The sequence below is a fragment of the Epinephelus fuscoguttatus genome, linkage group LG4 (genome assembly GCF_011397635.1).
Source record: "Epinephelus fuscoguttatus linkage group LG4, E.fuscoguttatus.final_Chr_v1".
NCBI lineage: Eukaryota > Metazoa > Chordata > Actinopteri > Perciformes > Serranidae > Epinephelus > Epinephelus fuscoguttatus.
The window spans coordinates 29,099,739-29,108,601 of NC_064755.1; the positions used below are offsets into that span (position 1 = coordinate 29,099,739).

The window sequence follows — 8,863 nt, forward strand, 5'->3', positions numbered from 1 at the left end:
TTAGAGTCCAAATTGTTAAATTTGACTTGTTTATGCCAAAATTATAGAATTCGATTGAACTGAATCAGCCATTTGCATAGAAAACGAATACAATGGAATGTGCAAAGCGACTCCTCTAAGTAGCCAGTCTGCACCTCCTGTTACCAGGAGCTTGACCCCAGACTTCTGGCTGCTGTTGCACCTCACACAGCAGTGTGCTGACCTTGTCAGAGCATTGTTATGTTCAGAATTATGCTCCCGGCTCTGTGGAGAAGGCCTGAAAATAACATTTGGACCATTATGAATGTATGATTTAATTAATAAACAAGATTTACAATGCAGAAATATGGTAAAAAAGAAAATTTTACGCTCACCTTGGTGGCAATTAGTCAAAAGTGTTATTTGTTGGTCTAAAATCCTGACTGCGGGTTGAAGTAATGAACATATCTTCAACAATATTGGTAGTTATCATGTGTGATTTTAGTGAAGATATTATCTGCACATGGAGCTCATTTATTGATGGCAAATGACCCCTTTGCAATTTAGAATATGTTGTGTAGTTATTCCATTTTATGGTTTACAGTTACACAGAAACATCTACACCCAGTTTATTAGGTACACCTACCTAAGGCTAATGCAGTCTGACACAACAGTCCTACTATAAACCATACCTTTATAAAAAGTATTGATTCAACTTTGTGGTGCTGGTGGATGCATTATCTTCTCAGACAGTAGTGGGCAGCACATTCAACACATTATGTGGAAATGGCAGCAGTACAGCAAAGGGGGGCGCTATTTTATAATGCCTGCAGTGACCAGGTCTCCTTGTCGAGCTATCAGCAACATTTCTGTAACTGTACCACCTGGAGAGTGATGATTACACACTAAAATGTGTTTTCATACCTTTTCAAACTGGTCATTTAATTGTCTTGACCTGATTCCCGTGATGTAGCGCCGTGTCCTGGATTAATATGTCAGTGGGATTCAAACTGTAACAGGAGCAGTCCATTTCTGGAGCAAAGAGACATCTGTGACTTTATGAACCCTGAAAAAAAAACAGGAACACAACTTTTGAGAGAAATAATTTGTAGCTGTGTCTGTGTGGGTTAATCTCTCACTCTGAGATGTCAGGTGAAGTTTAAATAAATCTGATGGACTAGTTCTTAAACAGGCCACTGGATTAATAATACATTTAGAGGGTAGATTTAAACTTGGCTGGAAAGAGTCATAGTTTTATTTTTAATGAATTCACTCAGTAATGTTCCTTTTGGCCATCTTCTACTGTTTGCCTCTTCTGTGACCAGACACAGTCTAATTTAAAACACCATTTCCAGACATGTTTCACAACATAACACATTACAAAACAAAAATAATGTCCTTTAAATAACATTTCCTGTCTGATGTGATTTTTCTACATGACTTTACATTGTGTGTTTCCCATTTGAATAGTGAGGGTGTGACTGTTAACTGACCTACACATATAGTTCATGATAAACTGAAAATAGCACACATAACATGTAGCATGTATACTTAGTTGCCAGTTTATTAGGTACACTCAGCTAAAACAGATGTAAGGAAGCTTAGTTTTGAAATGTAATAGGTTGCAGATTACTAGGCACCCTGTTAAAACGTAATAAGTATTGTAACTCTTTTAATTATATAATCAAAGAAATGTACCTTATTACATTCACTTTTCAAATGTGACTGATTGTGGTAACAAGTTTTGACATTGAGCATTTCAGTGTTGACAGCATTTTCACTGCTGCTAAACAAGCTTTACATCGTACAGGAATGTTAAAGACATTTTCTGATTTTAGGAGGAAAATATTGGTAAAATTCCAGCACTGGAAGGCGCTCTCTTTGGCACACAAGAGGCTGGGCATATTCAATTAAGAGCACTAATCAAAAACAAAAATCTAAGTGTAACTTCCAAATGAAAGGAGCCTGTCTGGCACAGAGACAGCTTTTTGTAATACTCTTGATAGTGTTGCACACAAATTTGTCCTGTCTTTGCTGACCTGTGTTGTACGGACATATGGCAAAGGAAGACATTTCTGCAGAGTGAAAAGATGCAAAGCAGCAGAGTGAATGATAAGTTTTTGAATTTTGATTTTGATTAGCAACTGTTATTTAATTACATAGTTTTTCTTAGTAACTGTATCAGATTACAGTTACATTTGTTATTTAATTATGTCAGCACATTACATGTAACTAGTCACTCCCCAACACTGGCTAAAACTAATATTTGGTCTACCCAAAAGGGGTGGACAAAATATTAGAAACACCTCTTGTTGTAGTGCAATACAGTTCAACAGTAACACAAACTGCAACCTCCAAAATTATCTTAAAGTTGAATCAGCACCTCTCCACAACAATTTCAACAAAAACCCAACATGGCAATTGTATTTGACAGCAGTGGTTTTCAGTCAGGTGTACCTAATAAACTGGCATCTGAGTCTAAATCAGCCACGTGGTGATGGTGATGACGTCCCACCCTGGGTGATAATCGTGCCTGCAAACATAATGGAGAGTGATGACTGTAATGTACTAAATAAGGCACAGAGTGTGAACTCCTAATCTGGGCAGTTCATGATCAGGAGACTGTGTCGAGGCGTCAGCACTCCAAGCCTGCACACTGTTTTGAGCTCTTTAGAAACAGACTCAGACCCAGAATGCTTTTTACTGTCGTTGTATCATTGAAATAAAAAACCCAACAAAATTAGGGTTGCTGCTCCTGTAAGATGCCGACAGTTAAAACCACATCCTCCATACATTCAACCTCACACTAATAAATAATAGACAATAAATAAGTGTAATAGGTAAAAAAAAACAAAAAAACAAAACAAAAAAAAAAACAACTACACATAGTACCACTGTGAATATTGTGCATGTAGTGTGATAGGCAAATATTGCATATAAAGTGTAGTTTAAAAAAAAGATAATTACTGAAGAAAGGAAGAAAACAGGATGCCCAATCGAATTGTTATTGAAATTGCAAAATGACCAAGTGCAATATCCAAATCACAGGAGCTGCAATTTTTCGCTATCAATCAATCAATCAATCAATTTTATTCATAAAGCCCAATATCACAAATCACAATTTGCCTCACAGGGCTTTACAGCATACGACATCCCTCTGTCCTGGGGGGATAATGTGTCCCAACATAGCAAATTGAGCACTGTGGTGCTAGAGAGAGATGTCCCAGCCTATTGTATTTTATTGTATTTTATTTTGTTTTGTTTTATTTTATTTTAATTTAATTTATTTATTTTATTCTATTTCAGTGTGTTTATTTTATTTTATTAATTTTATTCTATTTTTGTGAAAATGAAACAAAAATTACCATTCCCACTAATATACTGACAATTGCAATATTTGTCAAAAATAATGGTGATATGGTTATTTTTGCATACATACCCTGAGGACAGTTGCGTACATTTAAAAAAAAAAAACCCTCTTTTTTATAATTTCTGTCATATTCTGTTCAGTTCACTCTATTTTACACCCATGTTATGCGACCACTGATGAGAAATAGTCTCTGGTACATACAGCAGAATCTGGAGCTCTAGATACATTAACATTTATATTAGCTCATCGCTGTATCATGAGGGAATATTTTGGCAGAAACAAACTGTTTACTTCTCCCTGTCTTATGGCATCGTGCCATATGAAATTGCTGTGTGGTTTAAATCAATTCAGTGAAGTTTGTATTCAATCATACAGAGCAACACAACCAGCTGCCAACTACCTTTCACCAAATAAATTCTCTCTGTTGGTCTTTGCCAGGAAATATTTCATCACTTTTCAATACATCTTCTTCAGGGAATAAAAATTAACACTGCGTACACTCAGAGTAATGTATCTGCCATAATACAGGGAGCAGATAGCCAAACAGGTATTACTTCAGTGGGATATCATTACAGTAAGTGATGAAGGTTGAAACAAATCCACCATTAGCAAGGATAGTACTGAACATTAATCGCATTGACGTCTCACCTCGAGCTTTAAGTTTAAAGGTTGATCAGAAGTGGAAACAATCAACTGCTTTGTGCATCTGAGATGTTTCAGCTCTGAAAGATCACAGATCAGGTCAAGTACACTTTATTTATACTGCCCAGTATCACAAATCATTAACATGCCTCAAGGAGCTTTACACTGTATACAGCAGAAACACCCTCTTACCTTACAAAGCCTCAGTTTGGATCAGAAGGAACTCCCCCCTTTAAAAGGACAGTTCACCCTGAAATCAACACTTTTTTCCTCTTACCTGTAGTTTTATTTATCAGTCCAGATTGTTTGGTGTGAGTCACCGAGTGTTGGAGACATCAGCTATAGAGATATCTGGCTTCTCTCAAATGTAACGGAACAAGATGAGACTCCGCTTGTACAACTATTTTCTTTAGAAAACTGTTCCAGGTTCTATTTGACTCATACTAATACACCTGTTCACTTAATTAGGTGGTTGAATCATATTGAAAACAGCAAATTGGTAAATATGCCACAGAAAGGTTATAGTGATGTTGACGTGAACTGTGGCTCGTTGGTCTAGGGGTATGATTCTCGCTTAGGGTGCGAGAGGTCCCGGGTTCAAATCCCGGACGAGCCCACAACTATTTACTATGAATGATGTGGTGTTCAACATGTGTTATGCAGAAGGCCTTTGCTGACAAATACCACCACAGCATTGTAAGTTTGGCACTTAAACCTGTGATTTGACAACAGTGTGATAAAGTCAAGGTCATGTCATATCTCTAAAGGTTAAAAGGTCATTAACCCCCCCACCCCCCCAAATACAAAATTCCTCTGACCTGTAGTTATTAGCCTAGATTTTTTTGGTGTGAGTCACCAAGTGTTGGAGATATCAGCTATAGAAATGTCTGCCTTCTCTCAAATATAATGGAACTAGATGACACTCAGCTTGTACAACTGTTTTTTTTACCAAGCTATACCAAACTGTTCCAGGTTCTTAAAGTACTAGTAGTAATAACTTATAGTAATACATCTGTTCAGGTGATATTAGGGGATTTAGGGGTATGATTCTCGCTTAGGGTGCGAGAGGTCCCGGGTTCAAATCCCGGACGAGCCCACATTTGTTTACTTTGAGTGATGTGGTGTTCATCAGCTGTTATGCAGAAGACCTTCGCTGACAAATACAAATACAGCAACTTAAGTGCTGAACTTCCAGAAAATATGTGATTTCACAATGATATCAATTGATGAAATAGCAGTCATGTCATCTCTTCAAAGGTTAGAGTGACAGTATCTCCAAAAACATTAATTTTGCCTCTTAGCTGTAGTTTTATATATCAGTTCTACTTAACACACACAAATACACCTGCTTACTTAATTAGGATGCAAAATCATTTTGGAAATATCTTATCACAGTAAACAAGCCGATGAAAAAGTGATGTAATACTGACCAAAAACGTGGCTCGTTGGTCTAGGGGTATGATTCTCGCTTTGGGTGCGAGAGGTCCCGGGTTCAAATCCCGGACGAGCCCACATCTGTTTACTTTGAATGATGTGAAGAAGATCTTTGCTGACAAATACTAATGCAGCAGTAAGTATAGCACTTAACCCAGTGATTTCACAACAATATGATTTGATAAAGTCAATTTCATGCTCTCTCTTCAAAGGGTATAGGCAGAGTTCACCCCAAAATCAGAAAATTTTTCCTCTTACCTGTAGTTTTATTTATCACTCTAGATGTTTTGGTGTGAGTTACATGTGTTAGAGATATCACCCATTGTGATGTCCCCCTGCTCTCTAAACAAATAGGGATAGATGACACTCAGCTTGTAGAAGTACTTTCTTTACCAAAGGTTCCAGGTTCTACTTAACTTAATGACAAATTACAGTAAACAAGCCAAAGAAAAATGATGGCAGTATTGACATGAAATGTGGCTCGTTGGTCTAGGGGCATGATTCTCGCTTTGGGTGCGAGAGGTCCCGGGTTCAAATCCCGGACGAGCCCGGAGCTATTGAGCTTTAATGATGTGGTGTTCATCAAGTGTTATGGTAAAGACCTTTGCTGACAGATGGCACTGCAACATTACAAGTGCAGCATCTCTGGAAACCTGTGATTTCACAATGATGTAATTTGATAAAATTGCAGCCAGGTCATCTCTTCAGAGGTTAAAGAGACAGTTATCTCCATTATCAAAAACTGAAATTTTTCCTCCTACCTGTATTGTTATTTTTCAGTCTAGATTGTTTTGGTGTGAGTTACCAAGTGCTGGAGATATCAGCTATAGAGTTGTCTGCCTTCTCTTTGATATAATGTAGATAGATGACACTCAGCTTGTAAAACTATTTCCTTCACTAAACGGTTCCAGGTTCTACTTAACTTATAGTGATACACATTACATTTGAGAGAAGGCAGACATCTCTATCGCTGATATCTCTTACACATGTAACTCACACCAAAACAACCTACACTGATAAATAACACTACAGGTAAGAGGAAAAATATGTTTTTGTCCCTTTACCCTTGAAGAGATGACCTTGACTTTATCAAATCACATTGTTATGAAATCACTGGTTTAAGTGCTACACTTAACACTACATTAGTATTTGTCAGCAAAGGTCTTCTGCACAACAGCTGATAAACACCACATCATTCAAGGTAATGGTCATGGGCTCATCTGGGATTTGAACTCAGGACCTCTCGCACCCTAAGTGAGAATCATACCCCTAGACCAACAAGCCACATTTCATGTAAATTTTGCCATGATTTTTCATCAGGTGTATTACTATAAGTTAGGTAGAACCTCGAACAGTTTGGTAAAGAAAATAGTTGCACAAGCTGAGTGTCATCTTGTTCCATTATATTGCAGAGAAAGCAGACATCTCTACAGCTGATATCTCCAACACTTGGTAATTCACAACAAAACAATCTAGACTGATAAATAAAACTAGAGGTCAGGGGAGGGGAGCAAACTGTCCCTCTAACCTTTTGAAGAGATGACATGACTGAAATTTTAGCAAATTACATCATTGTGAAATCACAGGTTTCCAGAAGTAATATAGGTATAACCCCGGTAAGATATTGTTAAGGGTATTTTGTGGAGCACTTGATGACCACATCATTGAAACTAAGCAGTAGCGGGCTCGTCCGGGATTTGAACCCGGGACCTCTCGCACCCTAAGCAAGAATCATACCCCTAGACCAACGAGCCCCATTTCATGTAAATTTTGCCATAATTTTTCTTCGGCATGTATACTCTGATTAGATGTTTCCCAAATAATATGAAGTTTTGTATAGCTATAATTTAAGTAGAACCTGTTACAGTTTGTTGTCGCTTGGTAGGAATGTACTTCTACAAGTTGAGTGTCATCTATTACCATAAAATTGGAGAGAGGGCAGACATCTCTATGGCTGATATCTCCAACACTTGGTGACTCACACCAAAACAATCTAGACTGATAAATGAAACTACAGATAAGAGGAGGGGGATACCTCCCCTTTTAACCTTTGAAGAGATGACCTATCTGTGGTCTATTAAATAATATCATTGTGAAATCACAGATTTTTCATAAGTGCTACACTAACAACACTGTAGTGGTATTTTCCAGCATTGTCTTCTGCATAACAGCAGATGAACACCACGCCATTCATAGTATTGGGCTCGTCCGGGATTTGAACCCGGGACCTCTCGCACCCTAAGCGAGAATCATACCCCTAGACCAACGAGCCACATTTCATGTAAATTTTGCCATAATTTTTCTTTGGCTTGTTACCTGTGATTTGTTTTTTTCAAAATGATTTTGCATCCTAATTAAGTAAACACATGTATAACCATAAGTTAGGTAGAACCTGAAACAGTTTGGTAAAGAAAGTAGTTGCACAAGCTGAGTGTCATCTAGTTCCATTATATTTGAGAGAAGGCAGACATCTCTATAACTAATATCTCCAGCACTTGGTAGGGTATTTTGCATGTGACTTGATGAACACCACATCATCTTAAGTTAACAGTTGTGGGCTCGTCCGGGATTTGAACCCGGGACCTCTCACACCCGAAGCGAGAATCATACCCCTAGACCAACGAGCCACATTTTTTAAGAATTTTGCCATCATTTTTCATCGGCTTGTTTACTGTGATTTTGATTTTTATTTTTTTTTTTTATGATTTTGCATCCTAAATACGTAAACAGGTGTATTAGTATGAGTAAGGTAGAACCTGGAGCAGTTTGGTAAAGAAAACAGTTCTAAGCTGAGTGTCATCTACTTCCGTATTTGAGAGAAAGTAGACATCTCTATAGCTGGTATCTCCAACACTTGGTAACTCAAACCAAAACAATCTAGACTGATAAATAAACCAACACGTAAAAAGAACAATGTGGGTTTTTGATTTTGGCATTAACTGTCCCTTTAACCTGTGATTTGATGACATCACAAGTGATGTCATCAATTTTTTTCCAGAAGTGCTACACTGAAATTACTGTATTAGTATTTGTCAGCAAAGGTCTTCTGCATAACATGATGAATATCACATTATTCAAACCAAACAGTTGTGGGCTCATCCGGGAATATTTGCACCCAAAGTGAGAATCATACCCCTAGACCAGCGAGCCACATTTTCTGTTTGCCATAATTTTTCTTTGGCTAGTTTAGTGTAATTTGTTGTTTTCAAATTGGTGGAGACATCTCTATAGCAGATATCTCCAAGACTTGGTAATTCACAATTTAACAATCTAGACTGATAAATAAAACTAGGAGGTAAGAGGAGGGGGCTTCTGCATGACAGCTAATGAACACAATATCAGTCAAAGTAAACAGTTGTGGGCTCGTCCGGGATTTGAACCCGGGACCTCTCGCACCCAAAGCGAGAATCATACCCCTAGACCAACGAGCCACATGTTTCCATATTTTTGCCATAATTT

At 37.8% G+C, this 8,863-nt stretch overlaps 7 non-coding genes across 7 annotated transcripts; 3 read left to right on the forward strand and 4 right to left on the reverse strand.

Moving 5' to 3' along the window:
• Window positions 1–4,514: 4,514 nt before the first annotated feature.
• Window positions 4,515–4,586, forward strand: trnap-agg (transfer RNA proline (anticodon AGG)). Its single transcript has one exon. It is a non-coding gene; the product is annotated as a tRNA-Pro (tRNA).
• An 823-nt stretch (window positions 4,587–5,409) lies between these two features.
• Window positions 5,410–5,481, forward strand: trnap-ugg (transfer RNA proline (anticodon UGG)). The gene has a single exon. It is a non-coding gene; the product is annotated as a tRNA-Pro (tRNA).
• Window positions 5,482–5,882: 401 nt separating this feature from the next.
• trnap-ugg (transfer RNA proline (anticodon UGG)) lies at window positions 5,883–5,954 on the forward strand. The gene has a single exon. It is a non-coding gene; the product is annotated as a tRNA-Pro (tRNA).
• A 1,132-nt stretch (window positions 5,955–7,086) lies between these two features.
• Window positions 7,087–7,158, reverse strand: trnap-agg (transfer RNA proline (anticodon AGG)). Its single transcript has one exon. It is a non-coding gene; the product is annotated as a tRNA-Pro (tRNA).
• Window positions 7,159–7,604: 446 nt separating this feature from the next.
• trnap-agg (transfer RNA proline (anticodon AGG)) lies at window positions 7,605–7,676 on the reverse strand. The gene has a single exon. It is a non-coding gene; the product is annotated as a tRNA-Pro (tRNA).
• A 283-nt stretch (window positions 7,677–7,959) lies between these two features.
• Window positions 7,960–8,031, reverse strand: trnap-cgg (transfer RNA proline (anticodon CGG)). The gene has a single exon. It is a non-coding gene; the product is annotated as a tRNA-Pro (tRNA).
• Window positions 8,032–8,763: 732 nt separating this feature from the next.
• Window positions 8,764–8,835, reverse strand: trnap-ugg (transfer RNA proline (anticodon UGG)). The gene has a single exon. It is a non-coding gene; the product is annotated as a tRNA-Pro (tRNA).
• Window positions 8,836–8,863: the final 28 nt, after the last annotated feature.